The sequence below is a fragment of the Oncorhynchus mykiss genome, chromosome 23, assembly GCF_013265735.2.
Source record: "Oncorhynchus mykiss isolate Arlee chromosome 23, USDA_OmykA_1.1, whole genome shotgun sequence".
In the NCBI taxonomy this organism is placed as follows: Eukaryota; Metazoa; Chordata; class Actinopteri; order Salmoniformes; family Salmonidae; genus Oncorhynchus; species Oncorhynchus mykiss.
In genome coordinates, this window is record NC_048587.1 from 53,261,352 (window position 1) to 53,277,540 (window position 16,189).

Sequence of the window (16,189 nt, forward strand, 5' to 3'; positions counted from 1 at the left end):
TCTGGGTGATGTTTTTTCTTGCCTGAATGATCAGAATCTAAGATTAGAGGGACTCTCCGCAACTATATTCAATGTGCAGGACAAAAATGATGCTATGATTAAGAAGTTGGAGCTCTTCTTTGTCTGCATTAACAAGGACAACACACAGGTCTTTCCATCATTGTCTGATTATTTTGTGTGCAAATGAGCTCAAGCTTAAAGACAATGTCAAATGTGATATAGCGAAGCACTGAGTGAGTTGGGTGCGCAATTATGCAGGTACTTTACCGAAACGGATGACACAAACAATTGGATTCGTTATCCCCTTCATGCTCTGCCTCCAGTCCATTTGCCGATATCTGAACAATCGAAATGACAAAATACCAGCAACAGTGTGTGAAAACCTTGTGAAAACTTGACCTCTGTTATATACCCTTTGTTGGCAATGACAAAGTATTGAGAAACTTTTGTTATTGACCAAATACTTATTTTCCACCATAATTTACAAATAAATTCATAAAAAATCCTGCAATGTGATTTTCTGGATTTTTTCTCTAATTTTGTCTGTCATAGTTGAAGTGTACCTATGATAAATTACAGGCCTCATCTTTTTAAGTGGGAGAACTTGCACAATTGGTGGCTGACTAAATACTTTTTTGCCCTACTGTATGTGAGAGTGGATTCTCAGCCCTCACTAGCATGACAACTAAATACAGGCACAGACTGTGTGTGGAAAATTATTTAAGACTGAGACTCTCTCCAATACCACCCAACATTGCAGAGTTTCGTGCATCCTTCAAGCACACCCTTCTCATTAACCTGTGGTGAGTTATTCACAATTTTCAATGAACAAATAAGGTTTTATCTGTAAGATGGTTAAATACAGACAATTACGAGCATAAGTATTATTATTATTTTTATATTATTACTTGTGCCCTGTTCCTTTAAGAGCTCTTTGTCACTTCCCATGAGCCGGGTTGTGACAAATACACTCATTTTTATGTTTAATAAATGTATCGCATCGTGTGTGTGTGTGGCAGGCTTACAATGATGGCAAAAACCAAACATTTGAGAGTGCGCTAACCCTGGTGCTAGAGGGGGTAAGCTACTGGAAGTTGAATGTTTGAAGGGGTACGTACGGGACTATAAAAAGTTTGGGAACCACTGCCCTGGAGCAACAAAAAAAAACTATACCTACCTCGGCATAAACATCAACACCACAGGCATTCAGGGCCAACAATTTTAGGTAATTAGTATTTTTTTGTTGTTGGTGGGGCTTACCTATTTTGCTGTTATTTTGTCATTAATACATGTCACATATCAGTTTGCAAAGAATGTAAAAATAAAAATCATTGTGTTAAGAAAGCCGCATACAGACGGTTTCTATTTTGCTTTCTTTAGTAAGGCAGCTCCAAAATGCAGGTGTTTCAGCCTAGCTCAGTGCTTTCTGTGGTGGTAGGGCAAGCCAGAAGAAAATACTGAGCATTGTGCCGTGATTGGCTCAGTGTTCTGTCACTCATGGGGACATTACTTCACTGCCAAGTCTAAGGGTAGTGCTCAAAAATGTTCTGCCGGAGCAGAAGAAGGTATAGACAACTCCTTAGCTATACAGAGAAGGTATAGCTAAGGAGTTGTCTGAGACTCCTTTTGCGTCTGTACAGGCAGACGAGACCACTGACGTCTCCTGTAAATCACAGATGGTAATAGTGCTGCGCTACATGTTACCAGACAACGGTGTGTGTGAGAGTTGTTCGTAGAGGTGAAGGACAAAACTGGTGATGGCCTCTCCAACACCATCAAACAAGTCCTAGCGCCACTGAATGTCAAGGAGAAGATGGCTGCACAAACCTACAACGGGGCAGCGGTGATGAGTGGTAATGTATGTGGTGTCCTAACGGGCAATTTGTGCACTGTTATGCATACCACCTGAATCTAACACTTCAACAACTTTGTGCTGGGAGAGTGAGTGTGCTTAAAGTGTTTTTTTCCAGGCCCATCCTCCTTTTCCACCTTTTTCACGGGCTCACTCAAGACTCTGTGTACAGTCCTTTCCGACCACAGAACTCCAGTGTGCTGCTACCAAGCTAGGGCCTGTAGGCAACCAGGAGAATCTGAAAATGGAGGTGTCCACTCACTACACTGAGCTGGACACAGGAAAGACCGCACTTTCTTTATTGAAATCACTCTGAGAAAAACCTGCAGGAGGCCTTGTCTGAGACAGTCTTTCTTCTCAACATCATCATCACTACTCCGATGCCAACCACCGAGTCAGAGAGAAACTTTTCCACCCCAAAAAGGGTAAAGCGCTTCACATGCAACTACATTGGCCAGAAAAGCTTAAATAAATACTTTGAATGGTAGGCTAACCGCTGTCTCTCTCTCAAGAAGAGAAAAGTTGAGGCCTCAACATATTGCTGGATTTATCTGAACTAACATCTATCTGAAATTCTATCACTGTCCATTTCGAAATCGCTGAACTAAGAGGCCAACCACATCGCAGCTCATTTGCTTGCACTTGCTTTTACTTAGAGCTAAGTGTTAATTATATAAGAACAGACAAAAGTCAAACTCATATCGACATTCACTATTATTAAAGGAGAATGCGGTTCTCATCCAGTTACACAAATCAACATGAAGTCAATAGAAACCATATTGGAGCAAGTCAGCCATAATCTCCATTCTCGGGACAGCTTTATGTAGACCCTAAAAGTATGTGGGCACTGTTTGTCACCATTATAGTGCATTTAATGTATTATTTAGAGTTGTGAGGTGTCTTCGCTGGCATGCATCTAAAAAAAATGGTTGCTTCCCTAATCAATGACCTAAGAGACAAGGCAAAAAAGGGCCTTCTATGCCATCAACAGGAACATCAAACTTGACAGGATCTGGCTAAAAATACAAACAAATCTTCAGTCAGTTCCAGAACCCATATAATTCACTAAATGGGACAAACACCCAATTGAGACTCTGCATGCAGAATTCTGCAAAAATGTACTTTGTGTACAATGTAAATCCCCAAACAATGCATGGAGAGCAGAATTAGGACTATAGTTATAAAAATCCCCGAAATAAATAAATAAATGAAAATAGAAAACATTTATTTTTATTCTATATCTACCTTAAAAGGAAGTGATGCCCACACATTCCACCACAGGCCAGCAGCACTATTAGACCCAACCTCATGATGTTTTGGCCGCATGGGCTTTACTTGGCTCATTGCGCTCTAGGAACTCCTTGTGGCGGGCCGGGTGCCTGCGGGCCGGGTGCCTGCGGGACGGGTGCCTGCGGGACGGGTGCCTGCGGGCTGACTCCGGTCGCCAGCTGAACGCTGTTGCCTCCCACACATTGGTGCGGCTGGCTTCCAGGTTAAGCTGGAGGGTATTAAGGAGCGCGGTTAGGTGGGTTTTGTTTCGGAGGACCCATGACTCTCCCTAGCCCATTGGGGAGTTGCAGCGATGAGTCAAGATCGAAAATTGGTGAGAAAAAGGAGGTAAAAAGTGGAAGTGTCTTCAACACACAAGGAGTAGATAGGAAAGTGCTGCCACTGACACTGAGGTCATATCTCAACATCCTCTCTGATGACATCTCTGAGTTGTCTCAGACCTTCAGCGGACCTTCCGTTTTCAGCTCCTTTGTTGACATGGTTGCCCAGTGGTGAGGTCAGATGAGGACATCACTAGGCACCTGTTTCCCCACCTGAGTGAGACGGAGTCGATTGTTTTTGACCTTCGGAGGGCAGCAGCTTCACCTGTGCTTTGTCACCTTGGGCGAGATCATGAGGTCATCGGCGACCAATGATGAGGTTACGTGGTGGAGCCTACCTTGCTGTCACTGACTGCTCTTTCCTGATTGCTAGGTTTACCTTTGGTCCACCCACACAATAACATATAGATGGTGCATGGTGAGCTTAAAACAGAAATAGAACTCCAGAATAGGAGAAAGAATTGTGTTGTTAATATTGAGAAGAATTGTGTTGTTAATATTGAGCTACTGAAAAGAGCTGTAAAAAAACACAACATACGGCATCTTACACATAGCTAATCTCCTTCTCTCTCTTGATGACAACAGAACAACCCTGTGCATCTTGGACCATCAACAAGACTAGCTTCAGTAAGACAGGGGTGTAGCGGTTCACTGCCTCTGTGACTGTACAGACCCTACACACTACTGAATGTAGATTCCCTATATAGTGCACTGGGCCTGGTCAAAATGTGTGCACTACCAGTGTTGGGGAGTAGTGAACTACATGTAGTTCAACTGGTTAGTAAACTACATTTTGCAGTTGCTTAAAATCAAGGCAGTGTTTTCAGTAGTTCATTACTTTTAGCCATGTAGCGGTGTAGCCAACTACTGGAACTACACACTACCGTTTTACCATGTAGCAGTGTAGCCAACTACTGGAACTACACACTACCGTTTTACCATGTAGCGGTGTAGCTAACTACTTCAGTAGTAGCTAACTAGTTCCAGTAGTTAGCTACGCCGCTACTGCACACTACTGTACGTGTAGCTAACTAATGGAACTACACACTATTCTTTTTTGAAAAGTCAAATCAAATATGGGTGAAGCAGACAATCATTTTTGTTTCTTTTTCAGCATCAGACCTTCCCAATTCTCACTTGAATTTTTTAAATGTATTAATAAACTTAGAAAAAAGGGTTCCAGAAGGGTTATTTGGCTAACCCCATAGGATAACCCTTTTTGGCTACAGGTAGAACTTTTTTGTGTTCCATGTAGAACCCTCTGTGAAAATGGAACTCAAGAGTTCTACCTGGGACCAAAATAGGTTCTTCAAAGGAGTCTGCTGAAGAACCCTTATAGGTTCTAGATAGCACTGTTTTGCTCTAGTGTAGGATAAATTAAACATTCTGTTAACATCTGACTAGTCTGCTCTGTTCTTGCAATGTACCATCTATGACATTTCAGATTTACATTTTATATTTTTTCACGAAATAGCTTGGATGTTGTGAACAACTTTTTAAAAGTAACTTTAGTTAAGTAAACTATGTATTTTTAAGGGTAGCTTTAGTGTAGCTTAACTTCCAGTGTGAAGTAATTGGTAGCTTAGTAAACTATATTTTCAGAGTAGTAGCTTCCCCAACACCGTGCACTACATGGGGAATAGGTTGATTTTGGACTGACAGGAAGCTTAACAACATCCTTCAGCCTAGGTGAAGAGACAGTACAGTAGACAGACAAGGCATTGCTGTTGTCCTTAGATATACTGTGCTGTACCATATTGAGTCATAATTTTGTTTCCTCCTCACTGGCTACAGACCCCGTCTGAGTCCCAAATGGCACCCTATTATCTTTATAGTTGTTAAGGGAATTTGTATCAATAATGACTAATTATGTATACATTTCAATCAGGACTGACTAATCAGAATACTATTATGTTACTGTATATGTACTAATCAGAATACTATTATGTTACTGTATATGTATGAATTTTCTTTTTAATCCTAGTACTGAATATAATGTGTGTAAATATAATCAAGAATTAGAACAATGACTGTCTGTACCATGGTAGAAATGAATGAACTTATATCCAGACTGGCTAGAAGGCTTATCTACACAAGCTGGCCTTGGCTCGGTCATACATTATCTTAATAGGGGGAGACGATGTGAGAACCATACAGCCATTGTCCTAGAGCGGAGATGACACGGGCTAGTACTAAAACTAATGACGTAATTTTCAGTTTATAACCTGTGGTAAAATGTATAATGGGCAGTACTCTCGTGAATAAACGCTGCTGATTGACTTTAAGACTGGGCTCTGTCCATTTTATACAAATAAGAGTCATACAAATACATACATATAATTGGGTATTTAAACAGAGGAATTTAATTCCTGTAACAATAGTGCACTACTTTTGGCTCAGGTCGAAAGTAGTGTCCTGCATAGGGAATATGAAGCCATTTGGGATGCACCCATAGTTTCTCCTTCACTGGCTACTGAGTACAGACACTGTTTACAAAACAGCTTAATGTACATGTGTATGGCCATTAGATGAAAGTAACTCATGCACACTGCAAGATAAGACAGTAGGGTTACTGTAGCCTGATGGAGGGAATTGTTCTGTCCCAAATGGTACCCTATTTTCACTAAAGTGTACTACTTTTGACCATGGGCCCTGGCCAAAAGTAGTGCACTACAAAGGCGAGTAGAGACACTTAGACACACCATATACAATTGAAGTCGGAAGTTTACATACACCTTAGCCAAATACATTTGTCATGACTTCCGCCGAAGCTGGTCCCTCTCCTTGTTCGGGCGGCGTTCGGAGGTCGGCGTCACCGGCTTTCTAGTCACCACCGATCCATGTTTCATTTTCGTTTTGTTTTGTCTTCATTATAAACACCTGGTTTCCATTCCATAATCAATGTTCCTTATTTAACTCTCTGGCTTCCCTTTCTGTTTTGTGCGTGATTGTCATTGTCATGTGGGTTCGTTCTTTGTGCTCTCGATATTTGTATTTTTCCATGTTGGAACATTACTTAAATGATTGAGTAAATTCTGATTACTACTCATACCTGTGTCCTGCGCCTGACTCCGCCTTATCCATTCACCTAATTTTAATTTACCTTTATTTAACTAGGCAAGTCAGTTAAGAACAAATTCTTATTTTCAATGACGGCCTAGGAACAGTGGGTTAACTGCCTGTTCAGGGGCAGAACGACAGATTTGTACCGGAAGTGAGTGGGTACGGAGTACGGAAGTGAGTGCTATGGGGCGGTAGTCGTTTAGCTCAGTTACCTTAGCTTTCTTGGGAACAGGAACAATGGTGGCCCTCTTGAAGCATGTGGGAACAGCAGACTGGAATAAGGATTGATTGAATATGTCCGTAAACACACCAGCCAGCTGGTCTGCGCATGCTCTGAGGGCGTGGCTGGGGATGCCGTCTGGGCCTGCAGCCTTGCGAGGGTTAACACGTTTAAATGTTTTACTCACCTCGGCTGCAGTGAAGGAGAGTCCGCATGTTTTGGTTGCGGGCCGTGTCAGTGGCACTGTATTGTCCTCAAAGCGGGCAAAAAAAGTTATTTAGTCTGCCTGGGAGCAAGACATCCTGGTCCGTGACGGGGCTGGTTTTCTTTTTGTAATCCGTGATTGACTGTAGACCCTGCCACATACCTCTTGTGTCTGAGCCGTTGAATTGCGACTCTACTTTGTCTATACTGACGCTTAGCTTGTTTGATTGCCTTGCGGAGGGAATAGCTACACTGTTTGTATTCGGTCATGTTTCCGGTCACCTTGCCCTGATTAAAAGCAGTGGTTTGCGCTTTCAGTTTCACGCGAATGCTGCCATCAATCCACGGTTTCAGGTTTGGGAATGTTTTAATCGTGGCTATGGGAACGACATCTTCAATGCACGTTCTAATGAACTCGCTCACCGAATCAGCGTATTCATCAATGTTGTTGTTGGATGCAGTGCGGAACATATCCGAGTCCACGTGATGGAAGCAGTCTTGGAGCGTGGAATCAGATTGGTCGGACCAGCGTTGAGCGCGGGAGCTTCTTGTTTTAGCTTGTTTTTGCTGTCTGTAGGCAGGGAGCAACAAAATGGATTCGTGGTCAGCTTTTCCGAAAGGAGGGCGGGGGAGGGCCTTATATGCGTTGCGGAAGTTAGAATAGCAATGATCCAAGGTTTTACCAGCCCTGGTTGCGCAATCGATATGCTGATACAATTTAGGGAGTCTTGTTTTCAGATTAGCCTTGTTAAAATCCCCAGCTACAATGAATGCAGCCTCTGTATGTGGTTTCCAGTTTGCAAAGAGTCAAATCAAGTTTGTTCAGAGCCATCGATGTGTCTGCTTGGGGGGGAATATATACGGCTGTGATTATAATCGAAGATAATTCCCTAGGTAGATAATGCGGTCGACATTTGATGTGTGAGGAATTCTAAATCAGGTGAACAGAAGGACTTGAGTTCCTGTATGTTGTTGTGACCACACCACGTCTCGTTAACCATAAGGCATACGCCCCCGCCCCTCTGCTTAGCAGAAAGATGTTTGTTTCTGTTGGCGCGATGCGTGAAGAAACCAGCTGGCTGCACCGACTCCGTTAGCGTCTCTCGAGTGAGCCATGATTCTGTGAAGCAAAGAACTTTACTCTGATGTCCCTCTGGAATGCTACCCTTGCTCGGATTTCATCAACCTTGTTGTCAAGAGACTGGCGAGAAGTATGCTAGGGAGTGGTGTGCGATGTGCCCGTCTCCGGAGTCTGACCAGAAGACCGCTTCGTTTCCCTCTTTTACGCCGTCTTTGTTTTGGGTCTTGCGTACTATTTGCGTACTATTGTTTGAACAGATGAACATGGTACCTTCAGGCATTTGGACATTTCTCCCAAGGATGAACCAGACTTTTGGAGGTCTACCATTTTTATCCTGAGGTCTTGGCTGATTTCTTTTGTTTTTCCCATGATGTAAAGCAAAGAGGCAGAGAGTTTGAAGGAAGGCCGTTAAAATACTTCCACAGGTACACCTCCAATTGACTCAAATGATATCAATTATAATGTGTCATTTCCAGAGATGTCAATTAGCATGTCATTTCCGGTCACAACTTGAAGACTTGGTTACGTGGTGCTGTGCGTTTTGTTGCTAACCTTACTTTGCTACCTAACAACTTTACAGTTTTTACTTTTTAATTACCATTTATATTTTTTGTTTTTCCCTCACTCAACTTTTTTTCATTCAACTTTTTCACTCCGGACGCTTTATCTGGACGTGGATCCTCAGGACCTCCAACAGCCGAAGCTAAATAGTAACATTAACATGATGCCTTCTAATGCAGTCGCTGTACTCATAATATACAGGAGAATGATTGCCTTACGGTGAGGATAGCTGTGTTGCAAGCCCAGCTTCAGACGCAATTGTTAGGCAAGGGTAATTTCAGTGTGGGAAAGGATGAAACAGCGTCTGTGCCACCAGTAAGTACAGATAGTAATATAAATTCCCTTGCACAGTCCCTGCAGCCGGACAACTTTCTTATGGCTTCTGGAAGGAAATGCTGTAGGAATGCTCAACCGATGTTGCTCATTCAGCCGACAGAAACGTTCAACCGGTTCTCCCCATAAAGCAGCGAGTTGGAGTCAGAGGCTGAGCCTTCTCTGGTCTCTACTCCTCCCGGTACGGGGTCTGAGACGCCGAAGCCTCCCACCATTAGCTCTGGCAAATTGAAACCCATAGTCATTGGCGACTCTATTACCCACAGTATTAGACTTTAAACGAACCAGCGATCATACACTGCTTACCAGGGGGCAGGGCTACCGACGTTCAGGCTAATTTAAAGATGGTGCTGGCTAAAGCTAAAACTGGCAAGTGTAGAGAGTATAGGGATATTGTTATCCACGTCGGCACCAACGATGTTAGGCTGAAACGGTCAGAGGTCACCAATCACATCATAGCTTCAGCGTGTAAATCAGATAGAAAGATGTGTCGGCATCGAGTAATTGTCTCTGGCCCCCTCCCAGTTAGGGGAGTGATGAGCTCTACAGCAGTCTCACAACTCAATCGCTGGTTGAAAACTGTTTTCTGCCCCTCCCAAAAGATAGAATGTGTAGATAATTGAACCTCTTTCTGGGACTCACCCACAAACAGGACCAAGCCTGGCCTGTTGAGGAGTGATGGACTCCATCCAGCTGGAGGGGTGCTCTCATCTTATCTACGAACATAGACAGGGCTCTAACTCCTCTAGCTCCACAATGGGCCAGGCAGCAGGCTGTTAGCCAGCCAGTTTAGTGGAGTCTGCCACTAGCACAGTCAGTGTAGTCAGCTCAGCTATCCCCATTGAGACTGTGTCTGTGCCTAGGTTGGGCAAAACTAAAAATGGCGGTGTTCACCTTAGCAATCTCACTGGAATAAAAACCTCCATTCCTGCCATTATTGAAAGAGATGGTGATACCTCACATCTTAAAATAGGGCTACTTAATGTTAGATCCCTCACTTCCAAGGCAGTTATGGTCAATGAACTAATCACTGATCATAATCTTGATATCATTGGCCTGGCTAAAACATGGCCTAAGCCTGATGAATTTAATGTGTTAAATGAGGCCTCTCCTCCTGGTTACACTAGTGACCATATCCCCCGCACATCCCGCAAAGGTCGGAGGTGTTGCTAACATTTATGATAGCAAATTTCAATTTGCAAAAAAAAGTCAGAATCTATGCAACCTACTCAATCCCTTTTTATAGCTACTGTTTACAGGCCTCCTGGGCCATATACAGTGTCATGACGTGGCCCTTTCTGGGTATAGAGTGTGGCATCCCCTCTCTCTACCTCCTACACCCAGGTTCTGTTATCTCAAGCAGTAAATTCCTGGAGGAGTCTCTCTCCTCCTGGCCATGCAGTATAGAGCGAGTTTCACAGTAGAACAAAGGAACTTCTTGTACATCACAGAAATTGAGAACTGAACAATATCCATGTTTTGGAGAATGTATAAATGGTCGGTGGTGAAGCCAGCTACGACCCGGTCCGTTTTGTTTCATGTTTGTGACCTCATGAAAGACAATACAGCCACATTACCATAACTCTGTTTATACAGGTGCCTCCATTATGAGGTTTGTGTCTAATTATTGTAAAAAATGAATGTGTAAAGATGTGAAATTATGTTATATTGTGAGAGAATTTTATTCCCTTTAAAATTTAACTAATTCATTGGCCCGTCCCCATGAGCACAGACAAGATCTGGCTCATGGGACTACCCTTTTCTACTGTTACAAATAAAAACCCCACCTGAAGAAATCCTTTTCAGACCATGCGTACCTCGGTCAGCTGAGGAGGACTATCGGACCACCATTGTATTACGTTTGCAATCGCAACAAATAATCTGCAAAGTCCCCAACCAAGGATCCTCAAAAGTCGTGCTATAAATTCTCTGACAACCCAAAGATTGCTAGATGCCCTTCCAGACTCCCTCCGCCTACCCAAGGACGTCAGAGTACAAAAATCAGTTAACCACCTAACCGAGGAACTCAATTTAACCTTGCGCAATACCCAAGATGCAGTCATATTCTCTCACAGCAGTTGGGTTTACATCGTTGAGTGTGTAAAGTTATAACCACAAAGTAGTATTAAAATCAGTGATGTGAAGCGAGATGGCCCTTAAAACACATTCTCACATACACACAGTAAAACTGTATCTTTCTGATAATGTAACAATGTCTGGGACATGTGGTGGGATAGATTATTCCAATTTACATCAGCAGCAGCTGCTGGAACGCTCCAAAGCGTTAAGTTAGTCATATGATGTAGGCAATAGGGTGTCTGTGACTGGCAATGTGTGATATACAAGATATCTAGGCCTTTCTGTTCAACATTTCAGCAGTTGACAAGATTAATTTAATCACAGAAAATCGTCAAGTGGCGGGCAGAGCGAAAGCCCTTAGGCGGCACATTCCTCTGTGATAAAGACCCTCTCAGCATCCCAAATGGCACCCTATTTCCTACATAGTGCACTAATTTTGACCCGAGCACTATGGGCCCTGAATCAAAGTAGTGCATTAAATCGGGAACAGGTGTCATTTGGGACGTAAGGAAACAGAAAGTGTTTCTGTACTGACACAGCTTTCTCTCCTTCTGAGCATTTAACAGTTAAAACACATAAGTGAGTGAATACAGTGAGATATTGTGTACTATAGGAACCAAGAGCACTGGGTGGTTGTTAAGCATGAGAACTTTTGATTGTATGGCAGGTGTTGATTGAATATGAAAGTAAAGTGTCTTCAAACAAGAGTCAACTCTGTTCAAAACGTATTCAGTTGTCTGAAACCTGAATAGATCATTATTGCCAACAAGATGTACCTACAGTGCATTCGGAATGTATTCAGACCCCATTTGTAAACGTTACAGCCTTATTCTAAAATTGATTTTAAAAAATGTTTTCCTCTTCAACCCACACACCCCATAATGACAGAGCAAAAACAGGTTATACATTTTTGCAAATGTATTGAAAATAAAAAACTGCTAAATCAAATTTACATAAGTATTCAGACCCTATACTCAGTACTTTGTTGAAGCACCTTTGGCAGTGATTACAGCCTCGAGCCTTCTTGGGTATGACGCTACAAGCTTGGCTATGGCTGGGCGATATGGCCAAAATCTCATATCCCAATATAGGTAATTTCATATCCCGGCAACGATACATATCACGATATGGCACAATTCCTGTAAATTGAATTACTAAATAGTTTATATAAAATGACCAAATGTAAAGGCCTATTTCGTATTACATTTTTAATTATACTCAACAAATAAAAGGAGGTGCTTACTCACATTTGATTATTTCTAGAACCTTTGCGTACATTTTTAAATAAGCATGTAACAAAATATTAAATATTAATGTATAAATCTAAAAAGGTAAATAGAAAACACTGCACCTGTAGTTGCAAACAAAATAAAAATAGGCCTAATATATATATAAATATATATACACACACACACATGCTTGCCCCCAATATATATACACTGCTCAAAAAAATAAAGGGAACACTAAAATAACACATCCTAGATCTGAATGAATGAAATATTCTTATTAAATACTTTTTTCTTTACATAGTTGAATGTACTGGCAACAAAATCACACAAAAATTATCAATGGAAATCAAATGTATCAACCCATGGAGGTCTTGATTTGGAGTCACACTCAAAATTAAAGTGGAAAACCACACTACAGGCTGATCCAACTTTGATGTAATGTCCTTAAAACAAGTCTAAATGAGGCTCAGTAGTGTGTGTGGCCTCCACATGCCTGTATGACCTCCCTACAACACCTGGGCATGTTCCTGATGAGGTGGCGGATGGTCTCCTGAGGGATCTCCTCCCAGACCTGGACTAAAGCATCCGCCAACTCCTGGACAGTCTGATGTCCCAGATGTGCTCATTTGGATTCAAGTCTGGGGAACTGGCGGGCCAGTCCATAGCATCAATGCCTTCCTCTTGCAGGAACTGCTGACACACTCCAGCCACATGAGGTCTAGCATTGTCTTGCATTAGGAGGAACCCAGGGCCAACCGCACCAGCATATGGTCTCACAAGGGGTCTGAGGATCTCATCTCGGTACCTAATGGCAGTCAGGCTACCTCTGGCGAGCACATGGAGGGTTGTGCAAAGAAATAGCACCCACACCATGACTGACCCACCGCCAAACCGGTCATGCTGGAGGATGTTGCAGGTAGCAGAACGTTCTCCACGGCATCTCCAGACTCTGTCACATGTGCTCAGTGTGAACCTGCTTTCATCTGTGAAGAGCACAGGGCGCCAGTGGCGAATTTGCCAATCTTGGTGTTCTCTGGCAAATGCCAAACGTCCTGCACGGTGTTGGGCTGTAAGCACAACCCCCACCTGTGGACGTCGGGCCCTCATACCACCCTCATGGAGTCTGTTTCTGACCGTTTGAGCAGACACATGCACATTTGAGGCCTGCTGGAGGTCATTTTGTAGGGCTCTGGCAGTGCTCCTCCTGCTCCTCCTTGCACAAAGGCGGAGGTAGCGGTCCTGCTGCTGGGTTGTTGCCCTCCTACGGCCTCCTCCACGTCTCCTGATGTACTGGCCTATCTCCTGGTAGCGCCTCCATGCTCTGGACACTACGCTGACAGACACAGCAAACCTTCTTGCCACAGCTCGCATTGATGTGCCATCCTGGATGAGCTGCACTACCTGAGCCACTTGTGTGGGTTGTAGACTCCGTCTCATGTTACCACTAGAGTGAAAGCACCGCCAGCATTCAAAAGTGTCCAAAACATCAGCCAGGAAGCATAGGAACTAAGCAGTGGTCTGTGGTCACCACCTGCAGAACCACTCCTTTATTGGGGGTGTCTTGCTAATTGCCTATAATTTCCACAACAGCATGTGAAATGTATCGTCAATCAGTGTTGCTTCCTAAGTGGACAGTTTGATTTCACAGAAGTGTGATTGACTTGGAGATACATTGTGTTGTTTAAGTGTTCCCTTTATTTTTTGAGCAGTGTGTATATATATACAGTATATATATATACATATATATATTAATATGTGTCACATCAATTTGCATTTGGTACCTTGGGTCGAGTGTTAGCACCAACTCACGAAACCCCTGTTCCTTGACTGTGTAAATTGGGACCATGTCTTTGTAGATGTAAGTTGCAACGGCAGCTGTTATCGCCTTCAATCTTCGTGAATTTTTGCCACATGGTGTGCCATGTGCCTCTTGCTACTTCTGAGTCGGGGGTTTGTTTTGAGCACTCGATTGTACTTGGCCCCAGTGATGTACTGGGCCATACACACTACCCTTTGTAGTGCCTTGCGGTCAGAGGCCGAGCAGTTGCCACACCAGACAGTGATGCAACCAGTGTTACTTGCCTCGAAGCGAGCATAGAAGTGACTTAGTTTGTCTGGTCGGCTCATGTTACTGGGCAGCTCTCGGCTGTGCTCTCGATGGTGCAGCTGTTGAAACTTTTGAGGATCTGAAGACCCAAAATCTTTTCAGTCTCCTGAGGGAGAATAGGTTTTGTTGTGGCTTATTCACGACTGTCTTGGTGTGTTTGGACCATAATAGTTTGTTGTTGATGCATTCAACAAGGAACTTGAAGCTCTCAAACTGCTCCCCTACAGCCCCGTCAATGAGAATGATGCGTGCTCGGTCCTCCTTTTCTGTAGACAACAATGATCTACTTTGTCTTGATCACGTTGAGGGAGAGGTTGTTGTCCTGGCACCACACAGCCAGGTCTCTGACCTCCTCCCTATAGGCTATCTCGTTTTTGTAGGTGATCAGGCCTACCACTGTTGTGTCGTTGGCAAACTTAATGATGGTGTTGGAGTCATGCCTGGCCATGCAGTCATGAGCGAACAAGGAGTACAGGAGGGGACTGAGCACGCACCACTGAGGGGCCCCTGTGTTGAGGATCAGCATGGTGGATGTGTTGTTACCTACCCTTACCACCTGGGGGCCCGTCAGGAAGTCCAGGATCCAGTTGCAGAGGGAGGTGTTTAGTCCCAAGGTCCTTAGATTAGTGATCCAAGGGCGCTATGGTGTTGAACACTGAGCTGTAGTCAATGAATAGCATTCTCACATAGGTGTTCCTTTTGTCCAGGTGGGAAGGGCAATGTGAAGTGAAATAGAGATTGCATCATCTGTGGATATGTTAGGGCGGTACGCAAATTGGAGTAGGTCTAGGGTTTCTGGGATAATGGTGTTGATGTGTTGATGTGAGCCATGACCAGCCCTTCAAAGCACTTCACTGCTACAGATGTGAGTGCTACGGGTCGGAAGTCATTTAGGCAGGTTACCTTAGTGTTCTTGGGCACAGGAACTATGGTGGTCTGCTTGAAACATGTTTGTATTACAGACTCAGACAGGGAGAGGTTGAAAATGTCAGTGAAGAAAAGCTCGGAGTACACGACCTGGAAATCCATCTGGCCCCACAGCCTTGTGACCTGTTTAAAGGTCTTACTCACATCGGCTGCCGGGAGCATGATCACACAGTCATCCAGAACAGCTGCTGCTCTCATGCATGTTTCAGTGTTACTTGCCTCGAAGCGAGCATAGAAGTGACTTAGCTTGTCTGGTCGGCTCATGTTACTGGGCAGCTCTCGGCTGTGCTTCCCTTTGTAGTCTGTAATAGTTTGCAAGCCCTGCCACATCCGACGCGCGTCTGAGCCGTTGTAGTATGATTCGATCTTAGTCCTGTATTGACGCTTTGCCTGTTTGATGGTTCATCGGAGGGCATATGAGATTTCTTATGAGCTTAATTTCTTGTAAGTTAGAGTCCCGCTCCTTGAAAGAGGCAGCTCTACCCTTTAGCTCAGTGCAGATGTTGCCTGTAATCCATGGCTTCTGGTTGCGGTATGTACGTACAGTCACTGTAGGGATGACGTTATTGATGCAGTTGTTGATGAACCGAGTGACAGATGTGGTGTACTCCTCAATGCCATTGGAAGAATCCCGGAACATATTCCAGTCTGTGCTAGCAAAATAGTCTTGTAGCTTAGCATCTGCTTTATCTGACTACTTTTTTATTGACCGAATCATTGGTGCTTCCTGCTTAATTTTAGCTTGTAAGCAGGAATCAGGAGGATGGAATTATGGTCAGATTTGCCAAATGGAGGGTGAGGGAGAGCTTTGTACGCGTATCTGTGTGTGGAGTAAAGGTGGTCTAGAGTTTTTTTCTCCCTCTGGTTGCACATTTAAAATGCCGGTGGAAATTTTGTAAAACGGATTTAAGTTTCCCTGCATT

General features: G+C 43.6%; 1 long non-coding RNA gene across 1 annotated transcript in view; it reads right to left on the minus strand.

Annotated features, from left to right (window-relative positions):
- Window positions 1–237: 237 nt before the first annotated feature.
- The window catches only part of LOC118943906, a 129,787-nt gene continuing 113,835 nt past the window's right edge, over window positions 238–16,189 (minus strand). Inside the window, exon 3 of the long non-coding RNA XR_005039253.1 lies at window positions 238–338. This is a non-coding gene — a long non-coding RNA (uncharacterized LOC118943906). The remainder of the gene's footprint in view (window positions 339–16,189) is intronic.